Genomic DNA, 19,267 nt, shown 5'->3' with positions numbered 1-19,267 from the left:
AAACAGCCGGTGCAAGAAGAACACTCTGCCAGCCTCTTTGTCTTCCGAAAGCAGGAGATAAATCTCCCATGTCAAAGGAACTATTCCTGTACCAGGAGATAAAGAGATATCCTTATTACCACAGATCAGGAATTCAGAGCTGAGAAGGCTGTATTAACAAACCACATACTTGTATTAATTTATTACTTCAGCTCAAATGTTCTTTAGATGTTTTTACTGATCGCAGCTCCCAGGCATAAGTTATCTTTGTTCTGCCAATTTCTCACAGATTTATTGTTTCTTTGTCTAAAATGTATAAAAACTTCATGCCTTGTTAATTTCCATAGGTCTCAATTTCATTATTGGGCCTCTGTGCACACATAATTATATTTGTTTTTTATTCCTGTTAATCTGTCTCATGTCAATTCTTAGACTAGCCAGAAGAACCTGGAGGTTATAAGGATAATTTTCTTCCCCAACATGTGATAATTATATTAATTATGAAGTCCAAACTCTTTTATTTAAGTATGAAAACACTGAGACACAAGGGAGTTAAGTGACATACCTGTGTTCCTTATTCTTTTTTTTTTTTTTAAGATTTTATTTATTTATTTGACAGAGAGAGACACAGCGAGAGAGGGAACACAAGCAGGGGGAGTGGGAGAGGGAGAAGCAGGCTCCCCGCAGAGCAGGGAGCCCGATGCGGGACTCGATCCCAGGACCCTGGGATCATGACCTGAGCTGAAGGCAGTCGCTTAACCAACTGAGCCACCCAGGCGCCCCTGTGTTCCTTATTCCTAAGAGAATTTGATTCTGTGCAAAACTGGGAGACTCCTGACATCCATCTTCTTTTGAGTTCTTTCTAGAAAAAATTATAAAATCCTCACTCCCTAATATGATATACAAAGAAGTTTAAAACATGATTGCTTCCAACGGTTGAATTTACCTCAGTCTGGATGCCAAATTTTACATCTGGAGTTGAGGCTTGCAATCTTTAAGCAATGTGTGCTATTTGTTTATTTTCACTCTTGTGTAGTGCTTTGACGAGAAAGTTGCAGCCAGACGATTTGCATTATTGGAAGAAAAGAGAAATTGAGGGCAAAAAAGCCTAGAAGAAAGTGAAAAAAAAATATCTTGAGAGTAGGAATTTGCTCTACTGTTTCTTTAGTCTTTATCATTTTTTGTAAATTGCCTGTTAATTGCCTAAAGTTAAAAAGCAATAAAATAAAAAGAACAGTAAACAAGAAGATATCTAGGTGAGTTGATAATAATTCCAAGCTTTTCCTTGGGCTGACAGGGGAAAAAGCAGAGGTAGAATTACATAGACATAGAGATAAAGATAGATAGATGCAGGGAATAAAGGAGAGGGTAGAAGACGAGGATGAGTTTGATCTGACACTCGTTTGCCTCTCCTATTGGCATTAACCCAACAGCTGTATGCCATCTGTTTTTCTATGTAAACTTATGGTGTCCCTGACCGTAAGACTATAAGCCTCTTACCTAGTGGTGCCCCATTCCCTGTGATCATAAATTACTACTCCTTACTTTCATTTGAAGCTTCCAGTTCTGAAGACCAACTAAATGCCAATAAGAGTTGATGCTTGGTAATAACAAGATTTATTAAGCTACTTTCATGGTCATAAATCTCTTTAAATGCTGCATTAGTAATTATTTTTTAAGGTTAAAGAGATTTCTATAATCAGCAGTTATTACCAATCAAATTAATCCACGAATGAATTGATGAATATAGTGGTCAGTATGTGCCTGACATCATTCAAAAGATTACTTATAAACCACATGGGCCCTGCAGCAATCTCAGCTCTTAAACTAGTGCTTGGCACAGAGTAAGGAAACCACAAATATTGGTGGAGTGAATAAATTTGGACACAAAAACTTGAGACTCTTTTGTCACAATAGTGTCATTAAGGAACAAAGAAAAGGAAGAACATTTGAGGAACATGAACTAAAGAGAAAAAGGGGAAAGGCCAGAAAGAAGGCAAAGATATACTGAGAAAATGATATTTTGGGAGAATGCACTGTCCACTCTTCAGCACATATCACTTTCTGATTCCCAACACTATCTGCCCTGATACATATTATTATCTTGTTAGTAATTAAAATAATTATTGAAATTATTAGAATAATTCAAACTTAATAATTCAATTACTTTAAAATGTGCTTATTTAGAAATTTAATGGCTAACATTTTTAATACACTTTTTCAAATTTGCCTCTCATTCTTGATCTCATGAAGCTTGATCACTTGGATATTAAGAATTCCATAAGAAAACATTCTGCTTTAATTTGAATAAATTGCCTAACTGGTTTGAGTTGCAATAAAATTGCTTTACTGTGGGCTATTAGGGCTATAGGTCATAGTGGTCACTATGCTCAGACCTAAGTTAGAGGAGGAAATCATGGTAGATGAAGGAAAGAAAGAGGGGTTTGATTTATTCTATAAAACATGAGCAACTGTTGAAAGTGGATTAACACAATATTAACTAAGTTAAGGTCTGACTGCCATACGCAGAATGAATCAGGAGGTGGGGGCCAAGAATGAAAGCAGAGAGACCAGTTATTGCAGTGACAGACCAAGAGATGATAATGGTTTGGTGTAGGTTTATAGCAGCAGAAATGGAAGAAAATGCATTAAATGGGGAATTATCCCTCAGGGAAAGCCAACATGATTTACTGGTAGACTGGATATGGCATGTGAGTAAAAGAAAGGAATTTTTATTTATTTATTTTTAAAATTTATTTGAGAGAGAGAGAGAGAGAGAGTACACACAAGCAGGCAGAGGGAGAGGGAGAAGCAGGCTCCCCACTGAACAGAGATCCAGATGTGGGACTCGATCCCAAGACCCTGGGATCATGACCTCAGCCAAAGGCAGATGCTTAACCGACTGAGCCACCCAGGCACCCCAAGAAAGGAATTTTTAAAAAGCATCAGTGGCTTCTTCCTGGAGGAGGAGGCCAGAAGTCTGTTGGTGGTGGTGGTCAATGAGGTTGCCAGTGTAGACAGAGATCTGGGGTTCTGGCTCTTCCACAACGGGTGAGCCACAGCACGCGCATGCCCTTTCACCCCCTCTGATGCAGCACATCAAGGAGTATACAGATAAAAATATTCAGGAAGGCCCAACTGTCAAGCCTACACCTCCAATAAAAAAGAGTTACATGATGTTTGGCATCAGTTCCAATGTGGTGATCTTAGCATCGGCCCTGCAGACAGGACGTCAAACAGCATCATCCTATGCAGTTTGGTCATGAGAATGAACTGAGAAAACTCAATATTGGTTTCTTAGACCTCTTAGATATTTTGATAAGGAGCCCTGGGAATATAAAATGAAAAGAGAAACCTGGAAGATTTTAAGCTGCTTTTTGTAGGTGTGTAGCACATTGAGAGAGACCTTGAGAATCACAGTGAAGGTGCAGAAATATTAACGTGTTGAAACAGTTACATCTTTCAAAAGCATCTGCAATGAATCATTGAGATGATTCACAATTGTTTGGCTTCTTTGCCTGATGATTTGCCCCATGTAGAAGAAAGGATGAGAGTAAAAATGGAAGCAATGGATGCTGGTGATAGAACTGATCAGAATGAACTACAGAAAGAAAATTCAGCTCGTAGGAGAGACCAGATGATAAAGAAAGATGCTGCCTTGTGTGTCCTAATTGATGCAATGAACGAAAGACAGTGAAGGATGTTTCTTTTTCTTCTCGCTTTTCTTTCACTCTTTAAGTATATAGCATCATGTATCAGTTAATTTGCTTTTGGACAGCCTTCAAAGAGTTATCACTAGAAGTCACATAAATGTCTTTACTCTCCAACCTTATGAATTATGAGATGTCACAGGCAGTAATTGCACTTTATGGCAAACAGGCAGACTAGTGCACCTGCATTAAGTGTAATCACCTTAAAAAACAAGGTATTTGCAGCTACTGTGTGGAACGTTTCTGTTTTTGGAGTTGCAGTATCACATTAAAGATATCCTCAAAAAATAGCAAGCTTTCATCCTTGAAAAGTAGATCTGTCATTTGCTTTCAGAATGAGAGATAAATAAAGGATATCAAGCTATATAAATGTGAAATTATGAAATCTTTATTTATTTCACTTAAAAATTTGCTTACTCTAAAAAAGCAGTGTAACATGTTAAAAGAGAGGAACTCTGTGATCTTAAAACAGCAACTTTGTTTTCCCTCATGACGGCCCCTGCAAACACACTCCCTCATCCTCTTGTCCCTATCCTGAATGGGTCTCATAACTTTTTTGGGGTCACTCAGATAAGTGTTTGGGTTACTTTTAGTTACATTCACTTTAGTAATTAACTATACATTTCCTTTAAAGCTGAACTCAGACTTGCTGAAGGCTAGAAGCCTGCAATGGAAAGGGGGTTTGGTGGCAGGGACTGCTAGATGTCCTCTGGAGATTCTTGCTCTCTGGACATACATTGCTGAGATGTGGCTGCCCTGCCAGGGATGACATATCCCCAGCCCCCTTGCATCTAGATAAGGTCATGTGACTATATTCTCAGCAATGGGTATAGGAATCCAGGCCTGCCCCATAAAAATGTCTTGCTTGATCCTCGGATCTCTTCTCTCATCTGCTAATTGGATGGCCACACCCAGAACAACTTTGGAAGCCACTTGAAGGTGGCAAAGGGTCAGTCAGTTTGGGTCCTTTAATGACTGTGAAGACTAGGCCCTCTTTTCATTACCTTCACCCATCCGACCCCATCTGATTTGACTTCATGTGAGCAAGAAATCAACATGTTTTGAACACTGAGATTTTATCTTTGTTCTTTCTTCTCTTCAGCCCCGCCCCCACCGTCTTGGTGAGGAGCCTGCCTTGTGTTTGAGGATCTCAGTCTTTCTTTTAAAGTAGGTCAGTGGTTCTCCAAGTGTTGTCCTGGACTAGCGACATTAGCATCCCCTGGAGATTTGTTAGAAATGCAAATGCTCAGACCTCACCCCAGACCTATTGAATCAAACTTTAAGGGTGGGGCCCAGCAAGCTGTGGTTTTAACAGGTCCTCACTCAGGTGATTCTGATGCATTTTCAAGATTAAGAATTGCTGGTAAAGATAATGCTTTTTTCCCCAGATGTCCAGTTTTGATTCTTCTCTCAGTCTCTGGTTTTCAGTATAACCATCCTTTTGCTCTATTAAGGTCTCCAGCCCCAGAGCTGACCAAGTTAGTTTATAATGGCTACAGGATGATTTCCCTAGAGACAGTCATGTATCCTTTTCCTTTATAAATCATGGGAGTTCCCAAGTAGAGCCCTCTTTATGAGACAGGCAGCCAGCTGGCCAGTCATATCTTTTGTTTTTTTTCTGGCATGCGTCTAGTATAGATCTTTGAGCTCCAGAACCTTCAAGGACACAGTCCAGGCTCTCTTAAGATTAAACTGAAGGGGGAGGGAAGCCACCTCATCCTTTTGTGTGTGTGTGTGTGGGGGGGGGTGGTGCAAGCTGGACGTTGTATAACACGTAAGCAACTCTCCAGAGAAACATCTTCCCTTCTTTGACCTCTACCTTTTTATAGCTTTGAGGAAGGTGTTGGGCTAAGAGGTGAAAAGCCAACTTTTGGCTGCTTTGCAAATCCTTGTGCAGTAAAAAACGAAGTGAATCATGACATTGTTACTGGAGTCTAAGTATCATTTGTATACGGATTTATGAGTTTGTGTTGGGGGTGGATTAAGGGAGTAAAATTCCACGAGGAGTTTTATATTTGAAAAAAAGAAAAAAGAAAAGCGAAAAGAATCAAGGATGCTTTCTGTGTGAGAAGCTGGGTGAATAACGAAGTAGTTAACTAATACAGCAGAAAATTAGGGATGGGAAATCAATAACTGTGTCCTCCTTATGTTTAACCACACTTACTCTACAGTACTAGGATAGAATCTAGTTTTCTAGTCTCCAAAGATCCCACCTACCATGCCTGAGAACGATGAGTACCCTGAGGTCTCTACCCAACTGAAGACTGAACTTGCAGGGGTTTGGAAAGACAGGTAATAATTAACATAAAGTTGAGAAATATATAGTCCTAGTCCTACTAAACAGTGTAAGTGCATTTTGGTCCCACTTCATAATATTTTCTCTGTAGATTCTATTTTAGCGTATGGTCTTTGCTCAGGTTCTTTGGCCAGCAGAGCCCGAGGCAAGAACTTACGTGTTAACTTGATTGTGGAGTACAATTCCAGAGAAGTAGGAATGAGGGAGAAAGGAGTGAGACAAGGAGGGAGGGAAAGCACATGTGAACAAGTGCCTCACTAAGCTGGCAAGCGCTCTGTGGTGAGGGCAGTTGATTGATTTTGAGCGGTATCTGCAAAGAGATACTCTACGAATCACCACATCAGAAGAGCATATCCAAGAGAAAGAAGATCTATCTGCCAGCTTTCTTCTTCCTGTCACTTTCTCCCTTGGTTTAAATCTTTAAATATCATCTGTGTTTTAGCAGCCAGGCTTTCTTTCTTTCTTCTTCTTCTTTTTTTTTTTTTTTTAAGATTTATTTATTTTACTTAAGAGAGAGAGAGCACGCAGTGGGGAGGGGCAGAGGGAGAGAGAAAATCCCAAGCAGACTACTGGCTGAGTGGGGAGCCGACGCGGGGCTTGATTTCACGACCCTGAGATCACAACCTGAGCCAAAACCAAGAGTCCAATGCCTAACTGACTGAGCCACCCAGGGGCCCCAGAGGCCAGGTTTTCTATATTTGAAGACAAAGTACTAAGTATTGGGAAAAATCGAGCTATGGCATGGCAAATTTTTGAGCAGGAGTGACCTTTCCTTATGACCATTAAATTATAACATATAGAAGATTTCTCTCCTTTTTCATACTTTTGCTTCAAGACAAATCCTTAAAGCCCAGTGAGTATTTACAATTTGTGGACTGTGATAATATAATTGGTAGAAAACTCTCCTTACTTATGCTATTATTATTTCTTGCAGCAATCCCACAAGGGTGGTGTTATTATTGTTATCCATCTTTTTCCCTGAAGATGAAATTGAAGCTAATAGAAATCAATTTGTCTAAAATCAGATGACTTATAATTTAGCGTAAGATTTCTGACCTTGTGTCTGATTTTATGGTTCAGCTATTTGTATTATACTCTTACTTTAGGTTCCTAGTTTCATTTTATTTCATTTTTTAATTTGTTAAGTATAGATAATAGTACTTATAATGTTGTGAGAAGACAATTTTTTTGAAAAGCATCATGTGCTATAGGTTTAATGTTTTTATAAGTAGTATAGGGACACCATAGTGCTCCCATAAAAAATCTTGTGGTGAGTAGGTGACAGAGGAGACATGAAGATTTATGGTCCAGGTTGGGTATGTTGAGAAATCTAAAAAATAGAAAAGGAAATCATATTCTGCAACTGTAATCTCTTCCCCGTAACTGCCCTTAAGATGGTTTCCTTGGTTCTAAGATTTGCGAGTTTTACTATTACATGCCGGGGTGTTGGCCTGTTTTCCTTGATCTTGGGAGGGGTCCTCTCTGCCTCTAGGACACGAATGTTTGTTTCATTCCCCAGATTAGGGAATTTCGCAGCTACAATTTGCTCAAATATATCTTCTAGTCCTCTCTCTCTCTTCACCCCCTCTGGGATTCCAATAATTCTGACACTGGAACGTTTTATGATGTCACTTATTTCTCAGATTCTGTTTTCATGGATTCTGAGTTGTTTTTCACTGGCCTCTTCTTTTCCCTTTTTATCTATTAAATTGTCTTCCAGGTAACTAATTCGTTCTTCTGCCTCACTTACCCTAGCTGTTAGATTATCTAGTTTAGATTGGATCTCATTGATAGCATTTTTAAGTTCTGCCAATTCACCTTTCATTTCTGCCCTTAGAGACTCTATGTTGCCATTAATTGATTTCTCCATTCTAGCTATTGACTTCACAAGTGCTAGCCTGAATTCCATCTCCGACATCTTGGTTATATCTGCATCCATTTGTAAATCTGGGGCATAAGGCATAATCTCTGAGTCTTTCTTATTTTTGGTGTTCCTCCTCCTAGTCATTCTGTTGAGGGGTAGTTGAGGGAATGTATAGAGTCCAAATTATTGACCACAACCCAAGGAAGATGCACCTGTTTTATAGGGACCTTAGGGTTGCTGGCCTCTTTTTTTCCCAGGCTGTCTTCTGGGGGAGGGGCCTGCCGCACTGTTACTCAGGCAACCCTGTTTGGGCAGAGTTGCCCTGCCCCCTGTGGTGGGAGATGGGCTCAATGAAAGCCGGTTTTGGGGGGCTTTTGTTCTCTGGCGACTTTCCCTGGTGGCTTTCCACGTCTCTCCCAAGAGTCAGAGCAGAAGAGACCATTTCTAACCCTCTGCCTCAGAGCAGAGAGATTGCCGTCTGTTCTTCTTTTTTTTTATGTTATGTTAATCACCATGCATTACATCATTAGTTTTTGATGTAGTGTTCCATGATTCCTTGTTTGTGTATAACATCCAGTGCTCCATTCAATATGTGCCCTCTTTAATACCCATCACCAGGCTAACCCAACCCCCACCCCCTCCCCTCTAGAACCCTCTAGAACCCTCAGTTTGTTTCTCAGAGTCCATAGTCTCTCATGGTTCATCTCCCCCTCTAATTTCCCCCTCTTCATTTTTCCCTTCCTACTATCTTCTTCTTTTTTTTTTTTTAACATATAATGTATTATTTGTTTCAGAGGTACAGGTCTGTGATTCATCAGTCTTACGTAATTCATAGCGCTCACCATAGCACATACCCTCCCAATGTCCATCACCCAGCTACCCCATCTCTCCCACGCCCCACCACTCCAGCAACCCTCAGTTTATTTCCTGAGATTAAGAATTCCTCATATCAGTGAGATCATATGATACATGTCTTTCTCTGATTGACTTATTTTGCTTAGCTAATACCCTCTAGTTCCATCCACGTCATTGCAAATGGCAAGATTTCATTGTTTTTGATGGCTGCATAATATTCCATTGTATATATATACCACATCTTTTTTATCCATTCAGTGAGCTCTCCAGGCCACACTATCTCCGTTTCTGTCCATGCCGCTATAAACTGCAGCATCCTGGATTGTGCGCCCCTCTGCAGCGCTCCCAGTCCTCGCCTCCAGGTCGGGGCATGACTCTGTCCTTTGTGCTTCTAAAACTGCCAGCTGCCCCCAGTTCAGACCTGGCCCCGCTGCTCTTGGTTTCCATCTGGGGGGCTGCCCTAAAGTCCTCTCCCTGCTGCTACCAGTCCATGAGTCGGTGCCCCAACCCTAACATGGGAGGCTATCGCTCGCCAGCAGTGTAGGATCCCGAGGGCCAGGCTCCCTCCAATATCTGCCCACAGAATCATGGCTCCCCACTTCATACCTCAAAACCAACTGCCTGTGATATTCTGTTTGTAGAGATCCAGATTTATCTTCTTACATCTCAGGCTGATTTCATGGGTGTTCAGAGTGGTCTGGTAGATATCCAGCTCAATTCTGGGGACTGGTTGGAATAGGGTCCCCTACTCCTCCACCATCTTTTCCCCCTCCACTTATTTGATCAGCTTTTATTATTTGTTTGAATGATTTACATATTAAAGATATCTAAACTTTTTAGTATTTGCAGGGAAAATAGTTTTTTATAGTTTATATAATTTTTGTGTTCTGTTTTTGTTTTTTTTTAGTAATTACCCTTGAACTTTCACATGGTCAAATATAATGTTCTTCTCTATTTTAATTTCTTCCATTAACTTTATGCTTATTAACATCTTCCTGATTTTATGGCACATATTCATAATGTCTACATTGTTCTATTTTAGTTACAACATTTACATTCTCTAGAATGTATTTTATATATAATATGAAAAGTACATGACAAGCCTTAGTTAAAATTATATTTCTTTCTAATATGTTGAACTCATAAATTTGATTAACATTTTGATAGGTATTTATTCACCCAGAAATATTATTTATTTATTTATTTAAGGTATAATTAACATAACATTATGTTAGTTTCAGGTGCACAACATAGTGATTTGATAATTGTACGTTGCAAAATGATTATCACACTAAGTATGTCACCATACACAGTCACACATTTTTTTTTTCTGTGATAAGAATTTTCAAGATCTACTGTCCTAGCTACTTTCAAAAAAGCAATACATGGTAACCATACTGTGCATTATATCCCCATTCATGACCTACTCATTTTACAATTAGAAACTTGAACCTTTAACCCCTTTCACCAATTTTGCCCACATCTACCCCTGCCTTAGGCAACCACCAATTTGTTCTCTATATACATGAGCTCATTTAAAAATTTTTTTTTAGATTCTACATATAAGTGAGATAATATGGTATTTGTATTTTTTTTTGTCTGACTTATTTCACTTAGTATAATACCTCAAAGTCCATTCATGATGTTGAGAATGGCAAGATTTCTTTCTTTTTTTATGGCTAAATAATATTCCATTGTGTATACTTGCCATATTTTCTTTATCCACTCATTCATCAGTGGACATTTCGGTTGTTTCCGTACCTTGGCTATTATAGAGAATGCTATTATAAACGTGGGGTGTATATATCTTTTCAAGTTAGTGTTTTCATTTTCTTTGAATAAATACCCAGAAGTGGAATTGCTAGATCATAATAGACGAACCTCCCTACTGTTTTCCAGAGTGGCCGCATTGACTCACATTCTCATCAACAGTGCACAAGGTTCCCCTTTTTTTCACAACCTTGCCAACGCTTGCTTTTTTTTTTTTTTTTGGTAATATATTCTAACAGGTGTGAGATTATATCTCATTGTAATACTGTGGGTTTGATTTGCAAATCCCTGATGATTAATGATGTTGGGCATCTTTTCATGTACCTACTGGACATCTCAGAAATATTAAGTGCTCCTTATCTGCTGGACAAAACAGGGATAATGAACAAGATATTCTTTTGTGTGTCCCCCCCTTTTTTAAGATTTATTTATTTATTTTAGAAGGGAGAGGCGGGGAGGGGCAGAGGGAGAGGGAGAGAATCTCAAACAGACTCCCTGCTGAGCAGGGAGCCCAAAGTGGGGCTTGATCTCACAACCCTGAGATCATGACCCAGAGTTCATGACCTGAGCCGAAACCAAGAGTAGAATGCTTAACCGACTGCCCCTCTTAAAGTTACAGATTAGTGGGTGAAATAGAAGTAAAATGCACAGGTAACAGTAAAATTATTTGCTAATAAAGAATATTAAATATCATTAAATTATCTTTTAGAATTATATCTGTATTTTCCTTTGACACATTATGTGACGTTAATTGTTTTTTTAATAATAAACCATCTTTATTTTTTCTCCTGGTGTAAATGCCTCTTTTTCAGTGTTGTAATTGTTTAACATATTCTTTGCTTTGATTTGGTAGTATTTTATTTACAATTTAATATTTGTAAGTGAGTTTACTTTCCTGGAAGGAATTTTGTGTGAGGGAAGGAGATGGAAAAAAAATTTGACAAAATCAGAGGGAATAAAATAATGTGCTTAGGAACTGAAAAAGTCAAGTGGTTTAACAAGCTGCAGCATGATGTGGTATGTGCATGTGTGATGTGAGATATCATTTTAGGAAGATGGTCAGGAGCTAGATCATAGACTTACATGTCATTTTAAGGAGGTTTTAATGGTTTTATCTGAGAAGAAATATGAGTTGTATGTCTTGGAAAAATCACTTTAGCAGAATTATGGGGGACAAATAAGAAAGATTCAAGTTATTTAATATTTCAATAGTCTAGATTAGAAAATATGAATGCTTAAACTGTTTGTTATTGGGGATGGAACTCAGGGGATGGAATAAGACAATAAGGACATTCAACGGAATGTGGGCATTGTTGTATATGGAAGATGAGTGGCAATGAGAAGGAAGTAACCAGAGTATATTATGCCTACTGCTAACCATTGAGATAAGCAAGACAGATGGAGAGAGGTATTAATTAGGGAAGAGAGACAATGGGCTTGAGTCTGAGATACCCATGAAATATCTGGGTGGAACTGTCCAATGGGCATTAGGAGTTTGCATTTCAGGGAGGGATGAGAACTCGGAGACTTAAAGCAATTAGTTGAGGGGGCGCCTGGGTGGCTCAGTTGTTAAGCAACTGCCTTCGGCTCAGGTCATCGTCCCAGGGTCCTGGGATCGAGTCCCATATCGGGCTCTCTGCTCCGCGGGAAGCCTGCTTCTCCCTCTCCCACTCCCCCTGCTTGTGTTCCCTCTCTCGCTGTGTCTCTCTCTGTCAAATAAATAAATAAAATCTTAAAAAAAAAAAGCAATTAGTTGAGGTTATGCAGGTGGTGAAGGTAGCCCCAACACAATATATGTTTTGAGAAGAGGTAGGGAACTATTTTTACAGGGTAAAGCAGAAGTAGAAAAATGAGATAAACATGGAAAAATGAGAGATTGATGTTCTGAAAGCCAAGGAGATAGCAGAGGTTTAAGAAGAAAGGAAGTGATCAGTAATCTTACAAATACTAGAACTTTAGGTATGTGAAGGAAATATCTTGAATTAAGGAAACAAATTCAATCATGAATTTAATTTGTACTGGTGAAGTTTGTTAATTTCATTTATTTACCAATGTTTAATTAACTGAAAAGGCACAATAAGCCTGATTCTAAGTTGTTATGTTGGTTTGGCAAAATGTAGCTTAATAAACTTGAATGACAAAATGCCAAATTTCCCGTGGATTCTTTTTTGATCTTAATATTTGTTCTATTGCAAGGATTGCCCTCTGCTGGGTAATAGCTGTAATATCAACCGTATGTTGGCTTTTTAAGAATCAAAAGCTACCTCCGTGGGCTATAAGCAAGTAAGTGGGAGTGTCGTGGTCAAATCTGAGATGGAAAGAAGATTGAGGTTGAAGCTCTTTAGTGACTTCCAAGAAACATAAAAGTCACCCTTATAGGGGAAGAAAGAGGTTACCTTCCTTGTGATTCTGCCTGATGAGGAATTAAAGTCAAACGCTACATATAGCCCTGCCATCCTAAATTTGCTTTACTTAAGGCTGAGACAGATTTAAAAAATCTATCTGTATAATATGATGGAAGTCATGTGTTATATGTACAAAGGTTTCCTAAGGGCCATCAGTCACTTTGGCTTTACTTCAGTCGGTGACCTAGAAACACAAAGGTAATATATGCATCTCATTTAAAATTTAGACATCTCAAGAAGGAATGTAAAAGCAGAAGAATAAGAGCTTGCTATTGTTTTCTTTGCCATTACTGGCCCTTTATTTGTAAAGCTTGAACATCTTTCAGTTGTATAACATCTAACCAAGATCATGTCCGCTGTAGTGAAGCCACGAAGCTGGGTCCTTTCAGGTAGTCGATGATACCTTATTATCTTCAAATATTATCAGCTTAACTCTATCTATATTTAAGAGTTAAATGTCTTTTAAAAATCATTAAACTACTAACTGGGTTTAGTAAATGTTATTAGAGATGGCTAGTGAATGAAATGCAAAAGTTTCCTTAGTCCACTCTAAACTGCCACCAACTCTATTTCCAAATCTCAGGGGTACTTTTTTAGTTTTGTGTATTCTCCTAGGAAATTATCATATAACTGCAAGAATATTTAGAATAAAAACTTTAATTTGAAGCTCAACTAGTAGTTGAATCAGAATTGAGACTTGAATTTTACGAAAACCCTTATCCTAACCCTACTTCAACTACAATGACAAATCTAACCCTAAAGCTAAAACTGACCTATTATTTCAGTGTAATGTAAAAAATCCAAGACGACTTCTCAGAAACTTTGTTTATCCTCTTCCCCTCCTTCCCCCAACTTTTTCCTTTTTTAGAATGATAGTAAAATCATAATTGAAGGGAACAAAACCTTAATCAAAACTAAAAACAAAAGATTTGGTTCAAAAGTACTAAATGTAAACACTACTGTTTTTTACACAAATAGGATTTATTATTCACTCAAAAAAGATTTATTTATTGTCTCTTAAGTCTCAGGCCTTATTCTAGGAACTAGGAATAGAGCAGTGAACAAAATGAAGGAACTCTTGGTCCTCATGCAGTTTACATTTTATGGGGTAGGTGGGCAAATAATACATTAATAGATTTATAATATCAGATGATGGTAAGTGCTATGAGAAAGAAAAACACATTAAAGAGATAGTTAAAAAAAAAGATGGTATTTTAAATAATGCAGACAAGAAGTTCCCATTGAAGGGGTGATATTTTAGCAGAGATATGTATGAAATGAGGGTGTCAACAATGTGGACATCTGGTGGAAGAGCATTCATGGTAAGACTATCTACCGCAAGGGCTCTGGGGTGGTCTTATGCTTGATGGTTTAGAAGAGGCCAGGGTGGCTGGAGCAGAGTGAGAAGGGTAAGAGGAGTAGGAGATGTGGTCAAAATGGTAATAGGGTTCCAAAGCATGTGGAGCCTGGGAAACAATAGTAAAGACTTTGGAATTTATTTTAAATATAATGGGAAGCCATTAGAGATGGAAGGAGGGTGCCCTGTTAGTGGAGGCATTAGGGCAAGACATCAAGAAGAGAGAAGAGGTTGGGTTGGAGAATCAAAAGAGCTCTGGGGGACATGTTAAGTGTGAGATTATTATATATTCAAGCACATATGTTTGATGGGTATTTTAGATTGAGCAACAGAGGCCTGCATTGAAGATACCAAGTTGAGAATCATCAGCATATAGATAGTGATCCTCTCTAGAGAGTGAATATAGATAGAGAAGAACAGAAGTCTGGGGTCTGAGGTCACTCCAATTTTTATTTTATTTTTATATGGAGGTATAATTGGCATATAACATGATTATCAGGTGTACATCATGGTTTGATATTTTATACTCTGAGAAATGATCACCATAGTAAGTCTAGTTAATATCCATTACCATGCAGTTACAATTATTTTCTTGTGATGTATTTTAAGATTTACTATCTTAGCAGCTTTCCAATATGCAACATATGATTATTAAATATAGTTTGAGTTCACTCCAATTTTTTGAGTGTGGGAAGAGTAAGATTCTATAGGAAAGACATCTGTGAAGGAGAAGTCAGCAATGTAAGAGACTATGTCAAATCCTGGATAAGAAAAATTTAAGGTAAGAATTGAACATTGGTTTTGGCAACAAGAAGGTGATTGCAGACCTCAATGAGAATGATTTCAGAAGAGCAGAGGAGATGGGCACCTGTGTGGCTCAGATGGTTAAGCGTCTGCCTTCGGCTCAGGTCATCATCCCAGGATCCTGGGATCAAGTCCCACATTGGGCTCCCTGCTCCTTGGGAGCCTGCTTCTCTCTCCCATGAATAAATAAATAAAATCTTTAAAAAAAAAAAAAAGAAGAGCAGAGGAGATGAAAGCTGGAATGGAGTGAAAAAAAGGAGGAGAAGAAATGAAAAAATACAGCAATTTGAAATTTTTCTGTGAAGGGAAAAAGGTAAAGAAAAGTTTTTAATGAGAGCAAAAGGAACTGTTATCCAGAGCATGGGTATAATGGTTCACCGAGGATGAAGTGAGGGCAAATTTTCCATTTGAACAGGAAGGAAGATAGGTAAACGTGGTACATATACCTAATGAATACCAATTTTCCATTATAATAAGAAAAAAAGTCATTAGATAAACAAACAAACAAACATGTTTTGTTCTTTTTGGTTTTACCAAACAGTATTTCACATGAATTTTCCATCTTTGCACATAGAATAATTTTTATTGGCTCTAGTATTCCATTCTCTAGATCAGAGGTTTATGCCAATACTATATTAAAGAAAAAAATATGTGACAGAGAGTGTATGTGGTCCACAAAAGCCTAAAATATTTACTATCTTGACCTTTACAAAAAGTTTGTCGACTCCTGCTGGAGATGGACCATAATATCTTTAACGGACCATAATGTCTTTAATCATTCCTTCTTGATGTAGATTTAAGCATGTATGCTGTTTTCAACTTAAAAAAAAATCATTCTACACAATACTGCAGTTATACGATTTTGTACAAACATTTTCATAGACATAAGTGAATATATCTATGGAACAATTTCTCAGAAGTGAAGTTGCCAATCAAAGAATATGTGCATTTTAAAAACCATCAAATTGCTCTCCTCAAATTTGTGTTTATTTATATTCCCTTAAGAAAGAGTGATTTTTTTTTTTCATTGACCTTACATGCTACTAAACTAATTCCTCATGAGTCTGACAACTGAAAAATGATAACTTTTCATTCTCTATATCTGCAATTAAGTAGAGAACTGGGCCTCTTTACATATTTTATTAGCAATTGTATTTATTTTGTTATTATCTGATAAAGACTTTTGCCCATCTTTCTATTGGATTTTCTTTTTTTTTTTTTAAAGATTTTATTTATTTATTTGACAGAGAGACACAGTGAGTAAGGGAACACAAGCAGGGGCAGAGGGAGAGGGAGAAGCAGGCCCCCAGCCGAGCAGGGAGCCCAATGCGGGGCTCGATCCCAGGACCCTGGGATCATGACCTGAGCAGAAGGCAGAAGCTTAACCGACTGAGCCACCCAGGCACCCTGGATTTTCTTGTTTGTATTGTTCTGCAATAAGTCTCAGCATATTGCAGAAATTATCCCTTTGATGGTGATATAATTTTATTAGGTATCCCTTGTCTTTTTTTCACATCATTTCTTTTATCACTGAGTTATGTGATTAATGTTTATGTTACTAAATGTATCATTCCATTCTTTTATATTTCTGGGTTTTATTACATAATTGAAGGGTTTTCTCTATATCAATACTATTAAAACATTCTTTCATGTTTTCTTTTAATAAATTTATGATTTCAATTTGGTTTAATTCTGTTAGCCATCTGGAATTTTTTTACATTGGGCTAGGATGAGGTAAGAATTTATATATATTTTCTTTTCAAATGGGTATTCAGTATTTGCATTTACTGAATAATCATGACATTTACATATGCACACATGTGCATGTATGTATAAAGACTCTGGTTACAAGAGAAAAGGCTGAGGGAAAAGGCTTTTACTATATAATAATTTTCAAAAATTTATATTGAATAAAAAAGAAACATTTTTTATCACATATTATGCACAAAGCATTTTAAATCCAGTATTTCATCTAAACGTTATAGTAACTGAATAAGTTGGAGCTTATATTACATAAGATGAAATTAAGGCTCAGAGAATCTAAATAATTTGCTTCTTGTCATAAAACTATTAGGGGAAGAGGGAACTCTTCTTTAATTGGATGCAATTACAATTTCAATGAGGAGTATTATCTTTTCTTCATTTCTATGGTACCCTTGTGGGGGTTCTGGGCAGACCACCCTAAAATAAATGATTAAGTAATTATATTTAATCAAAGTAACTTAAGATACAGTCAGTGCAAGAAGACCTCATTCCTCTTTGTTTTTCTGAAGGTAGGAGATACATCTCCCATGTGAAGGGTACCTGTTCTGTACTAGGAGATAAAGAGACATCCTTATCACCAGGCATAGGGAATTCAGGACCAAGAAGGCTAAATACACAAACCTTGTTACTTTTGCTAACTTACTACTCCAACCAAATTCTTTACAAATTGAAGCTCCCAAACATAAGTTTTCTTTTTTCTGTTAATTCCTCACAGATTTATGTTTCTTTGTCTAAAATATATAAAAGCTGCATGACTCGGTCATTCCTACAGGGCTCAATTGTACTATTGCATTATTAACCCTCTGTGTGTATGTAAATAACCTATTTTTTTAAAGTCTTGTTAATCTTCCCTCATGTCAGTTTCTGAGATCAACTAAAAGAATCTTGAAGAGTAAAGAAAAATTTTTCCTCCCCAACACTCTTAATTTTAATTTTTCTTCCCTCTATACACAATAGATATTACCACCGTAACTTGTTGATGTACCAACTTCTGAGATCTTCATAATGCTAATACTGCTAATCTTATAGATGAAGTCAGATTTTTGTAGTATTTAAGATCATGGGCTCTGTAGTTAAATAAACATAGCTTGGGAAAATTACTGGCCTCAGTTTCCTCATCTTTAAAATGGGTTAATAAAAATACCTGCTCACAGGAGTTTTTGTTGTTAAATTAATGATTTGTAAAAAGACTTTGCCATAGTACCTCCATATAATAAGTGCTTAATAAGTGTCATTGTCTTAGGTTATAATCAGCCAGGAGATTACAATATTCGGATAATGCTTGGTATTGCTCTTGACCAACCTCATCGAGCCCATGTACTTGTACTTTCTGTTTTCTAGAGAAAATTATTTCTAGTTATCCTTGGAAAGATCCAAGGTTCAACTAGTCAGGGCTTCTCAAAAATATATGTCTATAATGTCTATAATGGTGAAATTGGTTGGTGGCACAGAGTTGGATGAACAAAATCTAAATACCATGTTTTCTATTTTTAATCAAGGAGCTATGTCCAGGACAATAATTATCAAATTAGAATCTACTGCCCATGATATACTTTAAAAGTCCATCTAATGGGCTGATTCACTCCTTAATTTATAAAAGATAAATGGCAAACAATTACACAGAACTTTGTTTTTATGTATGGTGAAAGTTCCCTTGGTACTACAGTGGAAAACAAGTTTTTAAGTGTTAATAAAATTTATACCGATAAGCTAAAATTAAGCACAAAAGAACTTTCAGCATTCTGTTATAAAGATTGGCTGCCATGAAATGTTTGTAATACTGCCAAATTCCTATAATGCATGTGCCTACATTTTAATTAGTAATACCTACAATATTAGTGAAAGATACTGTAATGGGTACATTAACAAAAATGTTGTCTTGGTTGGTTATGGTTTTCTATTGTTGCCATCCTTATCACCTAATGATAAACTACTAGTAATGTTGCTTCATTTTTTTTTTACTGTACTTTGTTGGGGATATTTAGTTAACATAACAGAATATATTTTAGATTTTGCATTTTGGGACTATAATTTTCTAATATCTATAATTAGACATAAATGTATTGTGGTTCAAATATCAAAGGAGATACAGAAATAGTATACACAATATTTGTTTGGACTATGATTATTGTTACTGGTGATTTATTTTTTTCACAGGCAAGAAGTAGTGGAGAGTTAATATGGTGGATTGAATACAGGTTTTTATTGCCACTCGATTCCCCAAACCCAACAATATTTGGGTAAAAATAGAAAAGGGAGAGAGCATAAAAACTTTGGAATCTGGAGACTCATTGGATAAGAAGTAACTGAGTTAGTAGAACAGAAAAAAAGTTGAACACTAACAGTGGAAAAGCTCAGAAGCAGCTGATTCATGATGTAGAACCCAAGGAAGTCTCAGGAAATGTTAACACTAAGTACTTCTGAAATTGCAAGTGTGGATAGGATAGAAAAATGAGAATTGGT

General features: G+C 37.2%; 1 pseudogene; it reads left to right on the top strand.

Moving 5' to 3' along the window:
* The first annotated feature begins 2,534 nt into the window (after positions 1–2,534).
* On the top strand, positions 2,535–3,676 carry LOC110582003 (annotated as a pseudogene).
* Positions 3,677–19,267: the final 15,591 nt, after the last annotated feature.

Source organism: Neomonachus schauinslandi, chromosome 8 (assembly GCF_002201575.2).
Source record: "Neomonachus schauinslandi chromosome 8, ASM220157v2, whole genome shotgun sequence".
Classification (NCBI taxonomy): Eukaryota; Metazoa; Chordata; class Mammalia; order Carnivora; family Phocidae; genus Neomonachus; species Neomonachus schauinslandi.
This window is presented reverse-complemented; position numbering and strand designations above follow the sequence as displayed.